Source organism: Clarias gariepinus, chromosome 5 (assembly GCF_024256425.1).
Source record: "Clarias gariepinus isolate MV-2021 ecotype Netherlands chromosome 5, CGAR_prim_01v2, whole genome shotgun sequence".
Taxonomy (NCBI): domain Eukaryota; kingdom Metazoa; phylum Chordata; class Actinopteri; order Siluriformes; family Clariidae; genus Clarias; species Clarias gariepinus.
Window position 1 is genome coordinate 1,389,950 of NC_071104.1, and position 21,330 is coordinate 1,411,279.

Consider the following 21,330-nt stretch of genomic DNA (forward strand, 5'->3'; position numbering starts at 1 on the left):
CAAGTTTCCTTCTAAGGTGAGGGGTTTGTATTTTATTCATCTGTAGATAAGAAGACCTGTGGCAATACCATCTCCTGGTGACCTTCCTGAACATAAGACAATCTCCTAAGAGAAAGTATCCACTGGTAAATTATGGAAATACTTGGCAAGGAGTCAGCAATTTCCAACGTTCTGCTCTTGAGAATTTCTTAATCCAAGCTGGGATTTTTAATCGCTTTGAACAACTTGCGCCAAACGCTCTTCTTCCTAAGCACCAATAGAAGGTAACGCCTGAACAGGGACTTGAACCCTGGACCCTCAGATTAAAAGTCTGATGCTCTACCGACTGAGCTATCCAAGCTCTGAAAAAAGTGCCATCGCTCCCAAAAAGCAGTTTGAGGCATCCTTTCCCAACGCTCGTCCATTGTTTGACACGTGAAGAAACAAAGCACTTGTGAACCCTTTCAAGTGGTGAGGCTGGCCACCAGAATTTTAAACCCTCACACTGGCTGATAACATGTCCCAGTATTTAAGCCGAGATCAATCGAACCGTTAAGATTTTTGTTTAACTGCCATGTTTTCAACATTTTGTTCCCTAACAAGAGGATTCTGACCATCACATCCAGTGAAAGTTCTTACCAGGATCACTCTTCTGAACAGCCCTGCCTCTAAAGTCTTATCTAGAATAAGTGAATGTCTTATATGCCTATGGTATGTGAATAACTTTAAAGAGATCAGCATTATCGACAAAGGTTGGCCTTCTAGACAAGGAGACCACATGACTCATTTTCAAGTCTACTTTTTTTACAAACATGGACTAAAGCCATGGACCCTGAGATCAAAAGACCAGTGCGCTATCGACTGAGAAATACAACCAACTCGGTCAAGATTGGTTTGCAGTCGACACTGTTCATTACATTTTCAACAGTTTTGCACACACACTTTTCCAGCATACTTCCCTGATCAAATAGATCACTCTGGACCAGACAAAGACATCCGCATCGGCTTTCAGCAATTTTTCACTGTATGCTTTCATAGAAAACGGGCACAAGGGAGCTTTCAGTGATGTATTTTTTCATATATACATATAGATATATTTATATACGTTGAAGTCCAGTGTGTAGTGCAATCTTGGGCATTCGTGGCTCCGTGTAACTCGGAAGATGGAGATTAATACCACCTTTGCCACTGAATGCCCATCATCTGACACAAAGACTGTTGTGAAATAATCCCAAAGATTGTCCCACACTGCTCCATACTCATATGCTTTCCAGTCTATGAGACAAGACTCAGGTCCAAGTTGTCCAAGCTTCACACTCACACACTGAGCTGAGGAGTGCTATTTGATCATGAAAAACCCTCTTGATATCCATGGACGGGGGAATCAGACAGGTTATGCAATCAGCTTTTGCTTTGTCCTTTGCACAAAAAAAAAACCCTATCCCAGATTCCAGAAGCCTGGAGCAATAGATGACGCGCGTGACTTGTCCTTGAGAGAAAATGTGTTGCCACATGCACCCCTCGCCATGTAGGACCTCGTGGCGCAACGGTAGCGCGTCTGACTCCAGATCAGAAGGTTGCGTGTTCAAATCACGTCGAGGTCATGAGCTGTCTGTGTGTGGCGGCTGGTGTTGCTGGCTTTTCCGAGAAGGTTCGTGGGCAGAATTTTAAATTACATCCAATCCCTAGGATGACCATGCATGTTTGTGTCAACCTCTTGACAAAAGATGACAGCGCTCAGGTAACAGCTCACCGACCTAATTACTAGGCAGACATCCTCAGCCTGCTATAACATGTTTCCCCATTCTCGGCCGGCTTTGCGTGCTGAGAAAAGTTAGGGCCTGATAAGGCGTCTTTAGATGCCATCATAATAGAAGATTCAGCTGGTCTGACAGACAGGATCCTAGTTTATCCTAGGTAAGAAATGGAAATGTTTGAAGCTTCAAGTTTCCTTCTAAGGTGAGGGGTTTGTATTTTATTCATCTGTAGAAAAGAAGACCTGTGGCAATACCATCTCCTGGTGACCTTCCTGAACATAAGACAATCTCCTAAGAGAAAGTATCCACTGGTAAATTATGGAAATACTTGGCAAGGAGTCAGCAATTTCCAACGTTCTGCTCTTGAGAATTTCTTAATCCAAGCTGGGATTTTTAATCGCTTTGAACAACTTGCGCCAAACGCTCTTCTTCCTAAGCACCAATAGAAGGTAACGCCTGAACAGGGACTTGAACCCTGGACCCTCAGATTAAAAGTCTGATGCTCTACCGACTGAGCTATCCAGGCTCTAGAAAGGGTGCCATCGCTCCCAAAAAGCAGTTTGAGGCATCCTTTCCCAACGCTCGTCCATTGTTTGACACATGTGAAGAAACAAAGCACTTGTGAACCCTTTCAAGTGGTAAGGTTGGCCACCAGAATTTTAAACCTTCACACTGGCTGATAACATGTCCCAGTATTTAAGCCGAGATCAATCGAACCGTTAAGATTTTTGTTTAACTGCCATGTTTTCAACATTTTGTTCCCTAACAAGAGGATTCTGACCATCACATCCAGTGAAAGTTTTTACCAGGATCACTCTTCTGAACAGCCCTGCCTCTAAAGTCTTATCTAGAATAAGTGAATGTCTTATATGCCTATGGTATGTGAATAACTTTAAAGAGATCAGCATTATCGACAAAGGTTGGCCTTCTAGACAAGGAGACCACATGACTCATTTTCAAGTCTACTTTATTTACAAACATGGACTAAAGCCATGGACCCTGAGATCAAAAGACCAGTGCGCTATCGACTGAGAAATACAACCAACTCGGTCAAGATTGGTTTGCAGTCGACACTGTTCATTACATTTTCAACAGTTTTGCACACACACTTTTCCAGCATTCTTCCCTGATCAAATGGATCGTCCATTCTGGACCAGACAAAGACATCCGCATCGGCTTTCAGCAATTTTTCACTGTATGCTTTCATAGAAAACGGGCACAAGGGAGCTTTCAGTGATGTATTTTCATATATACATATAGATATATTTATATACGTTGAAGTCCAGTGTGTAGTGCAATCTTGGGCATTCGTGGCTCCGTGTAACTCGGAAGATGGAGATTAATACCACCTTTGCCACTGAATGCCCATCATCTGACACAAAGACTGTTGTGAAATAATCCCAAAGATTGTCCCACACTGCTCCATACTCATATGCTTTCCAGTCTATGAGACAAGACTCAGGTCCAAGTTGTCCAAGCTTCACACTCACACACTGAGCTGAGGAGTGCTATTTGATCATGAAAAACCCTCTTGATATCCGTGGACGGGGGAATCAGACAGGTTATGCAATCAGCTTTTGCTTTGTCCTTTGCACAAAAAAAGCCCTATCCCAGATTCCAGAAGCCTGGAGCAATAGATGACGCGCGTGACTTGTCCTTGAGAGAAAATGTGTTGCCACATGCACCCCTCGCCATGTAGGACCTCGTGGCGCAACGGTAGCGCGTCTGACTCCAGATCAGAAGGTTGCGTGTTCAAATCACGTCGAGGTCATGAGCTGTCTGTGTGTGGCGGCTGGTGTTGCTGGCTTTTCCGAGAAGGTTCGTGGGCAGAATTTTAAATTACATCCAATCCCTAGGATGACCATGCATGTTTGTGTCAACCTCTTGACAAAATATGACAGCGCTCAGGTAACAGCTCACCGACCTAATTACTAGGCAGACATCCTCAGCCTGCTATAACATGTTTCCCCATTCTCGGCCGGCTGTGCGTGCTGAGAAAAGTTAGGGCCTGATAAGGCGTCTTTAGATGCCATCATAATAGAAGATTCAGCTGGTCTGACAGACAGGATCCTAGTTTATCCTAGGTAAGAAATGGAAATGTTTGAAGCTTCAAGTTTCCTTCTAAGGTGAGGGGTTTGTATTTTATTCATCTGTAGATAAGAAGACCTGTGGCAATACCATCTCCTGGTGACCTTCCTGAACATAAGACAATCTCCTAAGAGAAAGTATCCACTGGTAAATTATGGAAATACTTGGCTAGGAGTCAGCAATTTCCAACGTTCTGCTCTTGAGAATTTCTTAATCCAAGCTGGGATTTTTAATCGCTTTGAACAACTTGCGCCAAACGCTCTTCTTTCTAAGCACCAATAGAAGGTAACGCCTGAACAGGGACTTGAACCCTGGACCCTCAGATTAAAAGTCTGATGCTCTACCGACTGAGCTATCCAGGCCCTGAAAAAAGGTGCCATCGCTCCCAAAAAGCAGTTTGAGGCATCCTTTCCCAACGCTCGTCCATTGTTTGACACATGTGAAGAAACAAAGCACTTGTGAACCCTTTCAAGTGGTGAGGTTGGCCACCAGAATTTTAAACCTTCACACTGGCTGATAACATGTCCCAGTATTTAAGCCGAGATCAATCGAACCGTTAAGAGTTTTGTTTAACTGCCATGTTTTCAACATTTCGTTCCCTAACAAGAGGATTCTGTGTGAAAGTTGTTACCAGGATCACTCTTCTGAACAGCCCTGCCTCTAAAGTCTTATCTAGGATAAGTGAATGTCTTATATGCCTATGGTATGTGAATAACTTTAAAGAGATCAGCATTATCGACGAAGGTTGGCCTTCTAGACAAGGAGACCACATGACTCATTTTCAAGTCTACTTTATTTACAAACATGGACTAAAGCCATGGACCCTGAGATCAAAAGACCAGTGCGCTATCGACTGAGAAATACAACCAACTCGGTCAAGATTGGTTTGCAGTCGACACTGTTCATTACATTTTCAACAGTTTTGCACACACACTTTTCCAGCATACTTCCCTGATCAAATAGATCACTCTGGACCAGACAAAGACATCCGCATCGGCTTTCAGCAATTTATCACTGTATGCTTTCATAGAAAACGGGCACAAGGGAGCTTTCAGTGATGTATTTTTTCATATATACATATAGATATATTTATATACGTTGAAGTCCAGTGTGTAGTGCAATCTTGGGCATTCGTGGCTCCGTGTAACTCGGAAGATGGAGATTAATACCACCTTTGCCACTGAATGCCCATCATCTGACACAAAGACTGTTGTGAAATAATCCCAAAGATTGTCCCACACTGCTCCATACTCATATGCTTTCCAGTCTATGAGACAAGACTCAGGTCCAAGTTGTCCAAGCTTCACACTCACACACTGAGCTGAGGAGTGCTATTTGATCATGAAAAACCCTCTTGATATCCATGGACGGGGGAATCAGACAGGTTATGCAATCAGCTTTTGCTTTGTCCTTTGCACAAAAAAAAAACCCTATCCCAGATTCCAGAAGCCTGGAGCAATAGATGACGCGCGTGACTTGTCCTTGAGAGAAAATGTGCTGCCACATGCACCGCTGGCCATGTAGGACCTCGTGGCGCAACGGTAGCGCGTCTGACTCCAGATCAGAAGGTTGCGTGTTCAAATCACGTCGAGGTCATGAGCTGTCTGTGTGTGGCGGCTGGTGTTGCTGGCTTTTCCGAGATGGTTCGTGGGCAGAATTTTAAATTACATCCAATCCCTAGGATGACCATGCATGTTCGTGTCAACCTCTTGACAAAATATGACAGCGCTCAGGTAACAGCTCACCGACCTAATTACTAGGCAGACATCCTCAGCCTGCTATAACATGTTTCCCCATTCTCGGCCGGCTGTGCGTGCTGAGAAATGTTAGGGCCTGATAAGGCGTCTTTAGATGCCATCATAATAGAAGATTCAGCTGGTCTGACAGACAGGATCCTAGTTTATCCTAGGTAAGAAATGGAAATGTTTGAAGCTACAAGTTTCCTTCTAAGGTGAGGGGTTTGTATTTTATTCATCTGTAGATAAGAAGACCTGTGGCAATACCATCTCCTGGTGACCTTCCTGAACATAAGACAATCTCCTAAGAGAAAGTATCCGCTGGTAAATTATGGAAATACTTGGCAAGGAGTCAGCAATTTCCAACGTTCTGCTCTTGAGAATTTCTTAATCCAAGCTGGGATTTTTAATCGCTTTGAACAACTTGCGCCAAACGCTCTTCTTCCTAAGCACCAATAGAAGGTAACGCCTGAACAGGGACTTGAACCCTGGACCCTCAGATTAAAAGTCTGATGCTCTACCGACTGAGCTATCCAGGCCCTGAAAAAGGTGCCATCGCTCCCAAAAAGCAGTTTGAGGCATCCTTTCCCAACGCTCGTCCATTGTTTGACACATGTGAAGAAACAAAGCACTTGTGAACCCTTTCAAGTGGTGAGGTTGGCCACCAGAATTTTAAACCTTCACACTGGCTGATAACATGTCCCAGTATTTAAGCCGAGATCAATCGAACCGTTAAGAGTTTTGTTTAACTGCCATGTTTTCAACATTTCGTTCCCTAACAAGAGGATTCTGACCATCACATCCAGTGAAAGTTGTTACCAGGATCACTCTTCTGAACAGCCCTGCCTCTAAAGTCTTATCTAGGATAAGTGAATGTCTTATATGCCTATGGTATGTGAATAACTTTAAAGAGATCAGCATTATCGACGAAGGTTGGCCTTCTAGACAAGGAGACCACATGACTCATTTTCAAGTCTACTTTATTTACAAACATGGACTAAAGCCATGGACCCTGAGATCAAAAGACCAGTGCGCTATCGACTGAGAAATACAACCAACTCGGTCAAGATTGGTTTGCAGTCGACACTGTTCATTACATTTTCAACAGTTTTGCACACACACTTTTCCAGCATTCTTCCCTGATCAAATGGATCGTCCATTCTGGACCAGACAAAGACATCCGCATCGGCTTTCAGCAATTTTTCACCGTATGCTTTCATAGAAAACGGGCACAAGGGAGCTTTCAGTGATGTATTTTCATATATACATATAGATATATTTATATACGTTGAAGTCCAGTGTGTAGTGCAATCTTGGGCATTCGTGGCTCCGTGTAACTCGGAAGATGGAGATTAATACCACCTTTGCCACTGAATGCCCATCATCTGACACAAAGACTGTTGTGAAATAATCCCAAAGATTGTCCCACACTGCTCCATACTCATATGCTTTCCAGTCTATGAGACAAGACTCAGGTCCAAGTTGTCCAAGCTTCACACTCACACACTGAGCTGAGGAGTGCTATTTGATCATGAAAAACCCTCTTGATATCCATGGACGGGGGAATCAGACAGGTTATGCAATCAGCTTTTGCTTTGTCCTTTGCACAAAAAAAAAACCCTATCCCAGATTCCAGAAGCCTGGAGCAATAGATGACGCGCGTGACTTGTCCTTGAGAGAAAATGTGCTGCCACATGCACTGCTGGCCATGTAGGACCTCGTGGCGCAACGGTAGCGCGTCTGACTCCAGATCAGAAGGTTGCGTGTTCAAATCACGTCGAGGTCATGAGCTGTCTGTGTGTGGCGGCTGGTGTTGCTGGCTTTTCAGAGAAGGTTCGTGGGCAGAATTTTAAATTACATCCAATCCCTAGGATGACCATGCATGTTTGTGTCAACCTCTTGACAAAAGATGACAGCGCTCAGGTAACAGCTCACCGACCTAATTACTAGGCAGACATCCTCAGCCTGCTATAACATGTTTCCCCATTCTCGGCCGGCTGTGCGTGCTGAGAAAAGTTAGGGCCTGATAAGGCGTCTTTAGATGCCATCATAATAGAAGATTCAGCTGGTCTGACAGACAGGATCCTAGTTTATCCTAGGTAAGAAATGGAAATGTTTGAAGCTTCAAGTTTCCTTCTAAGGTGAGGGGTTTGTATTTTATTCATCTGTAGAAAAGAAGACCTGTGGCAATACCATCTCCTGGTGACCTTCCTGAACATAAGACAATCTCCTAAGAGAAAGTATCCACTGGTAAATTATGGAAATACTTGGCAAGGAGTCAGCAATTTCCAACGTTCTGCTCTTGAGAATTTCTTAATCCAAGCTGGGATTTTTAATCGCTTTGAACAACTTGCGCCAAACGCTCTTCTTCCTAAGCACCAATAGAAGGTAACACCTGAACAGGGACTTGAACCCTCAGATTAAAAGTCTGATGCTCTACCAACTGAGCTATCCAGGCTCTGAAAAGGGTGCCATCGCTCCCAAAAAGCAGTTTGAGGCATCCTTTCCCAACGCTCGTCCATTGTTTGACACATGTGAAGAAACAAAGCACTTGTGAACCCTTTCAAGTGGTGAGGTTGGCCACCAGAATTTTAAACCTTCACACTGGCTGATAACATGTCCCAGTATTTAAGCCGAGATCAATCGAACCGTTAAGATTTTTGTTTAACTGCCATGTTTTCAACATTTTGTTCCCTAACAAGAGGATTCTGACCATCACATCCAGTGAAAGTTCTTACCAGGATCACTCTTCTGAACAGCCCTGCCTCTAAAGTCTTATCTAGAATAAGTGAATGTCTTATATGCCTATGGTATGTGAATAACTTTAAAGAGATCAGCATTATCGACAAAGGTTGGCCTTCTAGACAAGGAGACCACATGACTCATTTTCAAGTCTACTTTATTTACAAACATGGACTAAAGCCATGGACCCTGAGATCAAAAGACCAGTGCGCTATCGACTGAGAAATACAACCAACTCGGTCAAGATTGGTTTGCAGTCGACACTGTTCATTACATTTTCAACAGTTTTGCACACACACTTTTCCAGCATTCTTCCCTGATCAAATGGATCGTCCATTCTGGACCAGACAAAGACATCCGCATCGGCTTTCAGCAATTTTTCACCGTATGCTTTCATAGAAAACGGGCACAAGGGAGCTTTCAGTGATGTATTTTCATATATACATATAGATATATTTATATACGTTGAAGTCCAGTGTGTAGTGCAATCTTGGGCATTCGTGGCTCCGTGTAACTCGGAAGATGGAGATTAATACCACCTTTGCCACTGAATGCCCATCATCTGACACAAAGACTGTTGTGAAATAATCCCAAAGATTGTCCCACACTGCTCCATACTCATATGCTTTCCAGTCTATGAGACAAGACTCAGGTCCAAGTTGTCCAAGCTTCACACTCACACACTGAGCTGAGGAGTGCTATTTGATCATGAAAAACCCTCTTGATATCCATGGACGGGGGAATCAGACAGGTTATGCAATCAGCTTTTGCTTTGTCCTTTGCACAAAAAAAAAACCCTATCCCAGATTCCAGAAGCCTGGAGCAATAGATGACGCGCGTGACTTGTCCTTGAGAGAAAATGTGCTGCCACATGCACTGCTGGCCATGTAGGACCTCGTGGCGCAACGGTAGCGCGTCTGACTCCAGATCAGAAGGTTGCGTGTTCAAATCACGTCGAGGTCATGAGCTGTCTGTGTGTGGCGGCTGGTGTTGCTGGCTTTTCCGAGAAGGTTTGTGGGCAGAATTTTAAATTACATCCAAGCCCTAGGATGACCATGCATGCTTGTGTCAACCTCTTGACAAAAGATGACAGCGCTCAGGTAACAGCTCACCGACCTAATTACTAGGCAGACATCCTCAGCCTGCTATAACATGTTTCCCCATTCTCGGCCGGCTGTGCGTGCTGAGAAAAGTTAGGGCCTGATAAGGCGTCTTTAGATGCCATCATAATAGAAGATTCAGCTGGTCTGACAGACAGGATCCTAGTTTATCCTAGGTAAGAAATGGAAATGTTTGAAGCTTCAAGTTTCCTTCTAAGGTGAGGGGTTTGTATTTTATTCATCTGTAGAAAAGAAGACCTGTGGCAATACCATCTCCTGGTGACCTTCCTGAACATAAGACAATCTCCTAAGAGAAAGTATCCACTGGTAAATTATGGAAATACTTGGCAAGGAGTCAGCAATTTCCAACGTTCTGCTCTTGAGAATTTCTTAATCCAAGCTGGGATTTTTAATCGCTTTGAACAACTTGCGCCAAACGCTCTTCTTCCTAAGCACCAATAGAAGGTAACACCTGAACAGGGACTTGAACCCTGGACCCTCAGATTAAAAGTCTGATGCTCTACCAACTGAGCTATCCAGGCTCTGAAAAGGGTGCCATCGCTCCCAAAAAGCAGTTTGAGGCATCCTTTCCCAACGCTCGTCCATTGTTTGACACATGTGAAGAAACAAAGCACTTGTGAACCCTTTCAAGTGGTGAGGTTGGCCACCAGAATTTTAAACCTTCACACTGGCTGATAACATGTCCCAGTATTTAAGCCGAGATCAATCGAACCGTTAAGATTTTTGTTTAACTGCCATGTTTTCAACATTTTGTTCCCTAACAAGAGGATTCTGACCATCACATCCAGTGAAAGTTCTTACCAGGATCACTCTTCTGAACAGCCCTGCCTCTAAAGTCTTATCTAGAATAAGTGAATGTCTTATATGCCTATGGTATGTGAATAACTTTAAAGAGATCAGCATTATCGACAAAGGTTGGCCTTCTAGACAAGGAGACCACATGACTCATTTTCAAGTCTACTTTATTTACAAACATGGACTAAAGCCATGGACCCTGAGATCAAAAGACCAGTGCGCTATCGACTGAGAAATACAACCAACTCGGTCAAGATTGGTTTGCAGTCGACACTGTTCATTACATTTTCAACAGTTTTGCACACACACTTTTCCAGCATTCTTCCCTGATCAAATGGATCGTCCATTCTGGACCAGACAAAGACATCCGCATCGGCTTTCAGCAATTTTTCACTGTATGCTTTCATAGAAAACGGGCACAAGGGAGCTTTCAGTGATGTATTTTCATATATACATATAGATATATTTATATACGTTGAAGTCCAGTGTGTAGTGCAATCTTGGGCATTCGTGGCTCCGTGTAACTCGGAAGATGGAGATTAATACCACCTTTGCCACTGAATGCCCATCATCTGACACAAAGACTGTTGTGAAATAATCCCAAAGATTGTCCCACACTGCTCCATACTCATATGCTTTCCAGTCTATGAGACAAGACTCAGGTCCAAGTTGTCCAAGCTTCACACTCACACACTGAGCTGAGGAGTGCTATTTGATCATGAAAAACCCTCTTGATATCCATGGACGGGGGAATCAGACAGGTTATGCAATCAGCTTTTGCTTTGTCCTTTGCACAAAAAAAGCCCTATCCCAGATTCCAGAAGCCTGGAGCAATAGATGACGCGCGTGACTTGTCCTTGAGAGAAAATGTGTTGCCACATGCACCCCTCGCCATGTAGGACCTCGTGGCGCAACGGTAGCGCGTCTGACTCCAGATCAGAAGGTTGCGTGTTCAAATCACGTCGAGGTCATGAGCTGTCTGTGTGTGGCGGCTGGTGTTGCTGGCTTTTCCGAGAAGGTTCGTGGGCAGAATTTTAAATTACATCCAATCCCTAGGATGACCATGCATGTTCGTGTCAACCTCTTGACAAAATATGACAGCGCTCAGGTAACAGCTCACCGACCTAATTACTAGGCAGACATCCTCAGCCTGCTATAACATGTTTCCCCATTCTCGGCCGGCTGTGCGTGCTGAGAAATGTTAGGGCCTGATAAGGCGTCTTTAGATGCCATCATAATAGAAGATTCAGCTGGTCTGACAGACAGGATCCTAGTTTATCCTAGGTAAGAAATGGAAATGTTTGAAGCTACAAGTTTCCTTCTAAGGTGAGGGGTTTGTATTTTATTCATCTGTAGATAAGAAGACCTGTGGCAATACCATCTCCTGGTGACCTTCCTGAACATAAGACAATCTCCTAAGAGAAAGTATCCGCTGGTAAATTATGGAAATACTTGGCAAGGAGTCAGCAATTTCCAACGTTCTGCTCTTGAGAATTTCTTAATCCAAGCTGGGATTTTTAATCGCTTTGAACAACTTGCGCCAAACGCTCTTCTTCCTAAGCACCAATAGAAGGTAACGCCTGAACAGGGACTTGAACCCTGGACCCTCAGATTAAAAGTCTGATGCTCTACCGACTGAGCTATCCAGGCCCTGAAAAAGGTGCCATCGCTCCCAAAAAGCAGTTTGAGGCATCCTTTCCCAACGCTCGTCCATTGTTTGACACATGTGAAGAAACAAAGCACTTGTGAACCCTTTCAAGTGGTGAGGTTGGCCACCAGAATTTTAAACCTTCACACTGGCTGATAACATGTCCCAGTATTTAAGCCGAGATCAATCGAACCGTTAAGAGTTTTGTTTAACTGCCATGTTTTCAACATTTCGTTCCCTAACAAGAGGATTCTGACCATCACATCCAGTGAAAGTTGTTACCAGGATCACTCTTCTGAACAGCCCTGCCTCTAAAGTCTTATCTAGGATAAGTGAATGTCTTATATGCCTATGGTATGTGAATAACTTTAAAGAGATCAGCATTATCGACGAAGGTTGGCCTTCTAGACAAGGAGACCACATGACTCATTTTCAAGTCTACTTTATTTACAAACATGGACTAAAGCCATGGACCCTGAGATCAAAAGACCAGTGCGCTATCGACTGAGAAATACAACCAACTCGGTCAAGATTGGTTTGCAGTCGACACTGTTCATTACATTTTCAACAGTTTTGCACACACACTTTTCCAGCATTCTTCCCTGATCAAATGGATCGTCCATTCTGGACCAGACAAAGACATCCGCATCGGCTTTCAGCAATTTTTCACCGTATGCTTTCATAGAAAACGGGCACAAGGGAGCTTTCAGTGATGTATTTTCATATATACATATAGATATATTTCTATACGTTGAAGTCCAGTGTGTAGTGCAATCTTGGGCATTCGTGGCTCCGTGTAACTCGGAAGATGGAGATTAATACCACCTTTGCCACTGAATGCCCATCATCTGACACAAAGACTGTTGTGAAATAATCCCAAAGATTGTCCCACACTGCTCCATACTCATATGCTTTCCAGTCTATGAGACAAGACTCAGGTCCAAGTTGTCCAAGCTTCACACTCACACACTGAGCTGAGGAGTGCTATTTGATCATGAAAAACCCTCTTGATATCCATGGACGGGGGAATCAGACAGGTTATGCAATCAGCTTTTGCTTTGTCCTTTGCACAAAAAAAAAACCCTATCCCAGATTCCAGAAGCCTGGAGCAATAGATGACGCGCGTGACTTGTCCTTGAGAGAAAATGTGCTGCCACATGCACTGCTGGCCATGTAGGACCTCGTGGCGCAACGGTAGCGCGTCTGACTCCAGATCAGAAGGTTGCGTGTTCAAATCACGTCGAGGTCATGAGCTGTCTGTGTGTGGCGGCTGGTGTTGCTGGCTTTTCCGAGAAGGTTTGTGGGCAGAATTTTTAATTACATCCAATCCCTAGGATGACCATGCATGCTTGTGTCAACCTCTTGACAAAAGATGACAGCGCTCAGGTAACAGCTCACCGACCTAATTACTAGGCAGACATCCTCAGCCTGCTATAACATGTTTCCCCATTCTCGGCCGGCTGTGCGTGCTGAGAAAAGTTAGGGCCTGATAAGGCGTCTTTAGATGCCATCATAATAGAAGATTCAGCTGGTCTGACAGACAGGATCCTAGTTTATCCTAGGTAAGAAATGGAAATGTTTGAAGCTTCAAGTTTCCTTCTAAGGTGAGGGGTTTGTATTTTATTCATCTGTAGAAAAGAAGACCTGTGGCAATACCATCTCCTGGTGACCTTCCTGAACATAAGACAATCTCCTAAGAGAAAGTATCCACTGGTAAATTATGGAAATACTTGGCAAGGAGTCAGCAATTTCCAACGTTCTGCTCTTGAGAATTTCTTAATCCAAGCTGGGATTTTTAATCGCTTTGAACAACTTGCGCCAAACGCTCTTCTTCCTAAGCACCAATAGAAGGTAACACCTGAACAGGGACTTGAACCCTGGACCCTCAGATTAAAAGTCTGATGCTCTACCAACTGAGCTATCCAGGCTCTGAAAAGGGTGCCATCGCTCCCAAAAAGCAGTTTGAGGCATCCTTTCCCAACGCTCGTCCATTGTTTGACACATGTGAAGAAACAAAGCACTTGTGAACCCTTTCAAGTGGTGAGGTTGGCCACCAGAATTTTAAACCTTCACACTGGCTGATAACATGTCCCAGTATTTAAGCCGAGATCAATCGAACCGTTAAGATTTTTGTTTAACTGCCATGTTTTCAACATTTTGTTCCCTAACAAGAGGATTCTGACCATCACATCCAGTGAAAGTTCTTACCAGGATCACTCTTCTGAACAGCCCTGCCTCTAAAGTCTTATCTAGAATAAGTGAATGTCTTATATGCCTATGGTATGTGAATAACTTTAAAGAGATCAGCATTATCGACAAAGGTTGGCCTTCTAGACAAGGAGACCACATGACTCATTTTCAAGTCTACTTTATTTACAAACATGGACTAAAGCCATGGACCCTGAGATCAAAAGACCAGTGCGCTATCGACTGAGAAATACAACCAACTCGGTCAAGATTGGTTTGCAGTCGACACTGTTCATTACATTTTCAACAGTTTTGCACACACACTTTTCCAGCATTCTTCCCTGATCAAATGGATCGTCCATTCTGGACCAGACAAAGACATCCGCATCGGCTTTCAGCAATTTTTCACCGTATGCTTTCATAGAAAACGGGCACAAGGGAGCTTTCAGTGATGTATTTTCATATATACATATAGATATATTTATATACGTTGAAGTCCAGTGTGTAGTGCAATCTTGGGCATTCGTGGCTCCGTGTAACTCGGAAGATGGAGATTAATACCACCTTTGCCACTGAATGCCCATCATCTGACACAAAGACTGTTGTGAAATAATCCCAAAGATTGTCCCACACTGCTCCATACTCATATGCTTTCCAGTCTATGAGACAAGACTCAGGTCCAAGTTGTCCAAGCTTCACACTCACACACTGAGCTGAGGAGTGCTATTTGATCATGAAAAACCCTCTTGATATCCATGGACGGGGGAATCAGACAGGTTATGCAATCAGCTTTTGCTTTGTCCTTTGCACAAAAAAAAAACCCTATCCCAGATTCCAGAAGCCTGGAGCAATAGATGACGCGCGTGACTTGTCCTTGAGAGAAAATGTGCTGCCACATGCACTGCTGGCCATGTAGGACCTCGTGGCGCAACGGTAGCGCGTCTGACTCCAGATCAGAAGGTTGCGTGTTCAAATCACGTCGAGGTCATGAGCTGTCTGTGTGTGGCGGCTGGTGTTGCTGGCTTTTCCGAGAAGGTTTGTGGGCAGAATTTTAAATTACATCCAATCCCTAGGATGACCATGCATGTTTGTGTCAACCTCTTGACAAAAGATGACAGCGCTCAGGTAACAGCTCACCGACCTAATTACTAGGCAGACATCCTCAGCCTGCTATAACATGTTTCCCCATTCTCGGCCGGCTGTGCGTGCTGAGAAAAGTTAGGGCCTGATAAGGCGTCTTTAGATGCCATCATAATAGAAGATTCAGCTGGTCTGACAGACAGGATCCTAGTTTATCCTAGGTAAGAAATGGAAATGTTTGAAGCTTCAAGTTTCCTTCTAAGGTGAGGGGTTTGTATTTTATTCATCTGTAGAAAAGAAGACCTGTGGCAATACCATCTCCTGGTGACCTTCCTGAACATAAGACAATCTCCTAAGAGAAAGTATCCACTGGTAAATTATGGAAATACTTGGCAAGGAGTCAGCAATTTCCAACGTTCTGCTCTTGAGAATTTCTTAATCCAAGCTGGGATTTTTAATCGCTTTGAACAACTTGCGCCAAACGCTCTTCTTCCTAAGCACCAATAGAAGGTAACACCTGAACAGGGACTTGAACCCTGGACCCTCAGATTAAAAGTCTGATGCTCTACCAACTGAGCTATCCAGGCTCTGAAAAGGGTGCCATCGCTCCCAAAAAGCAGTTTGAGGCATCCTTTCCCAACGCTCGTCCATTGTTTGACACATGTGAAGAAACAAAGCACTTGTGAACCCTTTCAAGTGGTGAGGTTGGCCACCAGAATTTTAAACCTTCACACTGGCTGATAACATGTCCCAGTATTTAAGCCGAGATCAATCGAACCGTTAAGATTTTTGTTTAACTGCCATGTTTTCAACATTTTGTTCCCTAACAAGAGGATTCTGACCATCACATCCAGTGAAAGTTCTTACCAGGATCACTCTTCTGAACAGCCCTGCCTCTAAAGTCTTATCTAGAATAAGTGAATGTCTTATATGCCTATGGTATGTGAATAACTTTAAAGAGATCAGCATTATCGACAAAGGTTGGCCTTCTAGACAAGGAGACCACATGACTCATTTTCAAGTCTACTTTATTTACAAACATGGACTAAAGCCATGGACCCTGAGATCAAAAGACCAGTGCGCTATCGACTGAGAAATACAACCAACTCGGTCAAGATTGGTTTGCAGTCGACACTGTTCATTACATTTTCAACAGTTTTGCACACACACTTTTCCAGCATTCTTCCCTGATCAAATGGATCGTCCATTCTGGACCAGACAAAGACATCCGCATCGGCTTTCAGCAATTTTTCACTGTATGCTTTCATAGAAAACGGGCACAAGGGAGCTTTCAGTGATGTATTTTCATATATACATATAGATATATTTATATACGTTGAAGTCCAGTGTGTAGTGCAATCTTGGGCATTCGTGGCTCCGTGTAACTCGGAAGATGGAGATTAATACCACCTTTGCCACTGAATGCCCATCATCTGACACAAAGACTGTTGTGAAATAATCCCAAAGATTGTCCCACACTGCTCCATACTCATATGCTTTCCAGTCTATGAGACAAGACTCAGGTCCAAGTTGTCCAAGCTTCACACTCACACACTGAGCTGAGGAGTGCTATTTGATCATGAAAAACCCTCTTGATATCCATGGACGGGGGAATCAGACAGGTTATGCAATCAGCTTTTGCTTTGTCCTTTGCACAAAAAAAGCCCTATCCCAGATTCCAGAAGCCTGGAGCAATAGATGACGCGCGTGACTTGTCCTTGAGAGAAAATGTGTTGCCACATGCACCCCTCGCCATGTAGGACCTCGTGGCGCAACGGTAGCGCGTCTGACTCCAGATCAGAAGGTTGCGTGTTCAAATCACGTCGAGGTCATGAGCTGTCTGTGTGTGGCGGCTGGTGTTGCTGGCTTTTCCGAGAAGGTTCGTGGGCAGAATTTTAAATTACATCCAATCCCTAGGATGACCATGCATGTTCGTGTCAACCTCTTGACAAAATATGACAGCGCTCAGGTAACAGCTCACCGACCTAATTACTAGGCAGACATCCTCAGCCTGCTATAACATGTTTCCCCATTCTCGGCCGGCTGTGCGTGCTGAGAAATGTTAGGGCCTGATAAGGCGTCTTTAGATGCCATCATAATAGAAGATTCAGCTGGTCTGACAGACAGGATCCTAGTTTATCCTAGGTAAGAAATGGAAATGTTTGAAGCTACAAGTTTCCTTCTAAGGTGAGGGGTTTGTATTTTATTCATCTGTAGATAAGAAGACCTGTGGCAATACCATCTCCTGGTGACCTTCCTGAACATAAGACAATCTCCTAAGAGAAAGTATCCACTGGTAAATTATGGAAATACTTGGCAAGGAGTCAGCAATTTCCAACGTTCTGCTCTTGAGAATTTCTTAATCCAAGCTGGGATTTTTAATCGCTTTGAACAACTTGCGCCAAACGCTCTTCTTCCTAAGCACCAATAGAAGGTAACGCCTGAACAGGGACTTGAACCCTGGACCCTCAGATTAAAAGTCTGATGCTCTACCGACTGAGCTATCCAGGCCCTGAAAAAGGTGCCATCGCTCCCAAAAAGCAGTTTGAGGCATCCTTTCCCAACGCTCGTCCATTGTTTGACACATGTGAAGAAACAAAGCACTTGTGAACCCTTTCAAGTGGTGAGGTTGGCCACCAGAATTTTAAACCTTCACACTGGCTGATAACATGTCCCAGTATTTAAGCCGAGATCAATCGAACCGTTAAGAGTTTTGTTTAACTGCCATGTTTTCAACATTTCGTTCCCTAACAAGAGGATTCTGACCATCACATCCAGTGAAAGTTGTTACCAGGATCACTCTTCTGAACAGCCCTGCCTCTAAAGTCTTAACTAGGATAAGTGAATGTCTTATATGCCTATGGTATGTGAATAACTTTAAAGAGATCAGCATTATCGACGAAGGTTGGCCTTCTAGACAAGGAGACCACATGACTCATTTTCAAGTCTACTTTATTTACAAACATGGACTAAAGCCATGGACCCTGAGATCAAAAGACCAGTGCGCTATCGACTGAGAAATACAACCAACTCGGTCAAGATTGGTTTGCAGTCGACACTGTTCATTACATTTTCAACAGTTTTGCACACACACTTTTCCAGCATTCTTCCCTGATCAAATGGATCGTCCATTCTGGACCAGACAAAGACATCCGCATCGGCTTTCAGCAATTTTTCACTGTATGCTTTCATAGAAAACGGGCACAAGGGAGCTTTCAGTGATGTATTTTCATATATACATATAGATATATTTATATACGTTGAAGTCCAGTGTGTAGTGCAATCTTGGGCATTCGTGGCTCCGTGTAACTCGGAAGATGGAGATTAATACCACCTTTGCCACTGAATGCCCATCATCTGACACAAAGACTGTTGTGAAATAATCCCAAAGATTGTCCCACACTGCTCCATACTCATATGCTTTCCAGTCTATGAGACAAGACTCAGGTCCAAGTTGTCCAAGCTTCACACTCACACACTGAGCTGAGGAGTGCTATTTGATCATGAAAAACCCTCTTGATATCCATGGACGGGGGAATCAGACAGGTTATGCAATCAGCTTTTGCTTTGTCCTTTGCACAAAAAAAAAACCCTATCCCAGATTCCAGAAGCCTGGAGCAATAGATGACGCGCGTGACTTGTCCTTGAGAGAAAATGTGCTGCCACATGCACTGCTGGCCATGTAGGACCTCGTGGCGCAACGGTAGCGCGTCTGACTCCAGATCAGAAGGTTGCGTGTTCAAATCACGTCGAGGTCATGAGCTGTCTGTGTGTGGCGGCTGGTGTTGCTGGCTTTTCCGAGAAGGTTCGTGGGCAGAATTTTAAATTACATCCAATCCCTAGGATGACCATGCATGTTTGTGTCAACCTCTTGACAAAAGATGACAGCGCTCAGGTAACAGCTCACCGACCTAATTACTAGGCAGACATCCTCAGCCTGCTATAACATGTTTCCCCATTCTCGGCCGGCTGTGCGTGCTGAGAAAAGTTAGGGCCTGATAAGGTGTCTTTAGATGCCATCATAATAGAAGATTCAGCTGGTCTGACAGACAGGATCCTAGTTTATCCTAGGTAAGAAATGGAAATGTTTGAAGCTTCAAGTTTCCTTCTAAGGTGAGGGGTTTGTATTTTATTCATCTGTAGAAAAGAAGACCTGTGGCAATACCATCTCCTGGTGACCTTCCTGAACATAAGACAATCTCCTAAGAGAAAGTATCCACTGGTAAATTATGGAAATACTTGGCAAGGAGTCAGCAATTTCCAACGTTCTGCTCTTGAGAATTTCTTAATCCAAGCTGGGATTTTTAATCGCTTTGAACAACTTGCGCCAAACGCTCTTCTTCCTAAGCACCAATAGAAGGTAACACCTGAACAGGGACTTGAACCCTGGACCCTCAGATTAAAAGTCTGATGCTCTACCAACTGAGCTATCCAGGCTCTGAAAAGGGTGCCATCGCTCCCAAAAAGCAGTTTGAGGCATCCTTTCCCAACGCTCGTCCATTGTTTGACACATGTGAAGAAACAAAGCACTTGTGAACCCTTTCAAGTGGTGAGGTTGGCCACCAGAATTTTAAACCTTCACACTGGCTGATAACATGTCCCAGTATTTAAGCCGAGATCAATCGAACCGTTAAGATTTTTGTTTAACTGCCATGTTTTCAACATTTTGTTCCCTAACAAGAGGATTCTGACCATCACATCCAGTGAAAGTTCTTACCAGGATCACTCTTCTGAACAGCCCTGCCTCTAAAGTCTTATCTAGAATAAGTGAATGTCTTATATGCCTATGGTATGTGAATAACTTTAAAGAGATCAGCATTATCGACAAAGGTTGGCCTTCTAGACAAGGAGACCACATGACTCATTTTCAAGTCTACTTTATTTACAAACATGGACTAAAGCCATGGACCCTGAGATCAAAAGACCAGTGCGCTATCGACTGAGAAATACAACCAACTCGGTCAAGATTGGTTTGCAGTCGACACTGTTCATTACATTTTCAACAGTTTTGCACACACACTTTTCCAGCATTCTTCCCTGATCAAATGGATCGTCCATTCTGGACCAGACAAAGACATCCGCATCGGCTTTCAGCAATTTTTCACTGTATGCTTTCATAGAAAACGGGCACAAGGGAGCTTTCAGTGATGTATTTTCATATATACATATAGATATATTTATATACGTTGAAGTCCAGTGTGTAGTGCAATCTTGGGCATTCGTGGCTCCGTGTAACTCGGAAGATGGAGATTAATACCACCTTTGCCACTGAATGCCCATCATCTGACACAAAGACTGTTGTGAAATAATCCCAAAGATTGTCCCACACTGCTCCATACTCATATGCTTTCCAGTCTATGAGACAAGACTCAGGTCCAAGTTGTCCAAGCTTCACACTCACACACTGAGCTGAGGAGTGCTATTTGATCATGAAAAACCCTCTTGATATCCATGGACGGGGGAATCAGACAGGTTATGCAATCAGCTTTTGCTTTGTCCTTTGCACAAAAAAAGCCCTATCCCAGATTCCAGAAGCCTGGAGCAATAGATGACGCGCGTGACTTGTCCTTGAGAGAAAATGTGTTGCCACATGCACCCCTCGCCATGTAGGACCTCGTGGCGCAACGGTAGCGCGTCTGACTCCAGATCAGAAGGTTGCGTGTTCAAATCACGTCGAGGTCATGAGCTGTCTGTGTGTGGCGGCTGGTGTTGCTGGCTTTTCCGAGAAGGTTCGTGGGCAGAATTTTAAATTACATCCAATCCCTAGGATGACCATGCATGTTCGTGTCAACCTCTTGACAAAATATGACAGCGCTCAGGTAACAGCTCACCGACCTAATTACTAGGCAGACATCCTCAGCCTGCTATAACATGTTTCCCCATTCTCGGCCGGCTGTGCGTGCTGAGAAATGTTAGGGCCTGATAAGGCGTCTTTAGATGCCATCATAATAGAAGATTCAGCTGGTCTGACAGACAGGATCCTAGTTTATCCTAGGTAAGAAATGGAAATGTTTGAAGCTACAAGTTTCCTTCTAAGGTGAGGGGTTTGTATTTTATTCATCTGTAGATAAGAAGACCTGTGGCAATACCATCTCCTGGTGACCTTCCTGAACATAAGACAATCTCCTAAGAGAAAGTATCCACTGGTAAATTATGGAAATACTTGGCAAGGAGTCAGCAATTTCCAACGTTCTGCT

General features: G+C 43.9%; 21 non-coding genes across 21 annotated transcripts; 11 read left to right on the plus strand and 10 right to left on the minus strand.

The window, feature by feature from the left end:
* Positions 1-267: 267 nt before the first annotated feature.
* Positions 268-340, minus strand: trnak-uuu (transfer RNA lysine (anticodon UUU)). The gene has a single exon. It is a non-coding gene; the product is annotated as a tRNA-Lys (tRNA).
* Positions 341-1,511: 1,171 nt separating this feature from the next.
* Positions 1,512-1,583, plus strand: trnaw-cca (transfer RNA tryptophan (anticodon CCA)). Its single transcript has one exon. It is a non-coding gene; the product is annotated as a tRNA-Trp (tRNA).
* A 606-nt stretch (positions 1,584-2,189) lies between these two features.
* On the minus strand, positions 2,190-2,262 carry trnak-uuu (transfer RNA lysine (anticodon UUU)). The gene has a single exon. It is a non-coding gene; the product is annotated as a tRNA-Lys (tRNA).
* A 1,173-nt stretch (positions 2,263-3,435) lies between these two features.
* On the plus strand, positions 3,436-3,507 carry trnaw-cca (transfer RNA tryptophan (anticodon CCA)). The gene has a single exon. It is a non-coding gene; the product is annotated as a tRNA-Trp (tRNA).
* A 606-nt stretch (positions 3,508-4,113) lies between these two features.
* On the minus strand, positions 4,114-4,186 carry trnak-uuu (transfer RNA lysine (anticodon UUU)). The gene has a single exon. It is a non-coding gene; the product is annotated as a tRNA-Lys (tRNA).
* A 1,162-nt stretch (positions 4,187-5,348) lies between these two features.
* Positions 5,349-5,420, plus strand: trnaw-cca (transfer RNA tryptophan (anticodon CCA)). Its single transcript has one exon. It is a non-coding gene; the product is annotated as a tRNA-Trp (tRNA).
* A 606-nt stretch (positions 5,421-6,026) lies between these two features.
* Positions 6,027-6,099, minus strand: trnak-uuu (transfer RNA lysine (anticodon UUU)). Its single transcript has one exon. It is a non-coding gene; the product is annotated as a tRNA-Lys (tRNA).
* Positions 6,100-7,274: 1,175 nt separating this feature from the next.
* Positions 7,275-7,346, plus strand: trnaw-cca (transfer RNA tryptophan (anticodon CCA)). Its single transcript has one exon. It is a non-coding gene; the product is annotated as a tRNA-Trp (tRNA).
* A 1,847-nt stretch (positions 7,347-9,193) lies between these two features.
* trnaw-cca (transfer RNA tryptophan (anticodon CCA)) lies at positions 9,194-9,265 on the plus strand. The gene has a single exon. It is a non-coding gene; the product is annotated as a tRNA-Trp (tRNA).
* Positions 9,266-9,871: 606 nt separating this feature from the next.
* trnak-uuu (transfer RNA lysine (anticodon UUU)) lies at positions 9,872-9,944 on the minus strand. Its single transcript has one exon. It is a non-coding gene; the product is annotated as a tRNA-Lys (tRNA).
* A 1,173-nt stretch (positions 9,945-11,117) lies between these two features.
* On the plus strand, positions 11,118-11,189 carry trnaw-cca (transfer RNA tryptophan (anticodon CCA)). Its single transcript has one exon. It is a non-coding gene; the product is annotated as a tRNA-Trp (tRNA).
* Positions 11,190-11,795: 606 nt separating this feature from the next.
* Positions 11,796-11,868, minus strand: trnak-uuu (transfer RNA lysine (anticodon UUU)). Its single transcript has one exon. It is a non-coding gene; the product is annotated as a tRNA-Lys (tRNA).
* Positions 11,869-13,043: 1,175 nt separating this feature from the next.
* Positions 13,044-13,115, plus strand: trnaw-cca (transfer RNA tryptophan (anticodon CCA)). Its single transcript has one exon. It is a non-coding gene; the product is annotated as a tRNA-Trp (tRNA).
* Positions 13,116-13,721: 606 nt separating this feature from the next.
* Positions 13,722-13,794, minus strand: trnak-uuu (transfer RNA lysine (anticodon UUU)). Its single transcript has one exon. It is a non-coding gene; the product is annotated as a tRNA-Lys (tRNA).
* A 1,175-nt stretch (positions 13,795-14,969) lies between these two features.
* trnaw-cca (transfer RNA tryptophan (anticodon CCA)) lies at positions 14,970-15,041 on the plus strand. Its single transcript has one exon. It is a non-coding gene; the product is annotated as a tRNA-Trp (tRNA).
* Positions 15,042-15,647: 606 nt separating this feature from the next.
* trnak-uuu (transfer RNA lysine (anticodon UUU)) lies at positions 15,648-15,720 on the minus strand. Its single transcript has one exon. It is a non-coding gene; the product is annotated as a tRNA-Lys (tRNA).
* A 1,173-nt stretch (positions 15,721-16,893) lies between these two features.
* trnaw-cca (transfer RNA tryptophan (anticodon CCA)) lies at positions 16,894-16,965 on the plus strand. Its single transcript has one exon. It is a non-coding gene; the product is annotated as a tRNA-Trp (tRNA).
* A 606-nt stretch (positions 16,966-17,571) lies between these two features.
* trnak-uuu (transfer RNA lysine (anticodon UUU)) lies at positions 17,572-17,644 on the minus strand. The gene has a single exon. It is a non-coding gene; the product is annotated as a tRNA-Lys (tRNA).
* A 1,175-nt stretch (positions 17,645-18,819) lies between these two features.
* On the plus strand, positions 18,820-18,891 carry trnaw-cca (transfer RNA tryptophan (anticodon CCA)). Its single transcript has one exon. It is a non-coding gene; the product is annotated as a tRNA-Trp (tRNA).
* A 606-nt stretch (positions 18,892-19,497) lies between these two features.
* trnak-uuu (transfer RNA lysine (anticodon UUU)) lies at positions 19,498-19,570 on the minus strand. The gene has a single exon. It is a non-coding gene; the product is annotated as a tRNA-Lys (tRNA).
* A 1,173-nt stretch (positions 19,571-20,743) lies between these two features.
* trnaw-cca (transfer RNA tryptophan (anticodon CCA)) lies at positions 20,744-20,815 on the plus strand. Its single transcript has one exon. It is a non-coding gene; the product is annotated as a tRNA-Trp (tRNA).
* The last annotated feature ends 515 nt before the right edge of the window (positions 20,816-21,330 follow it).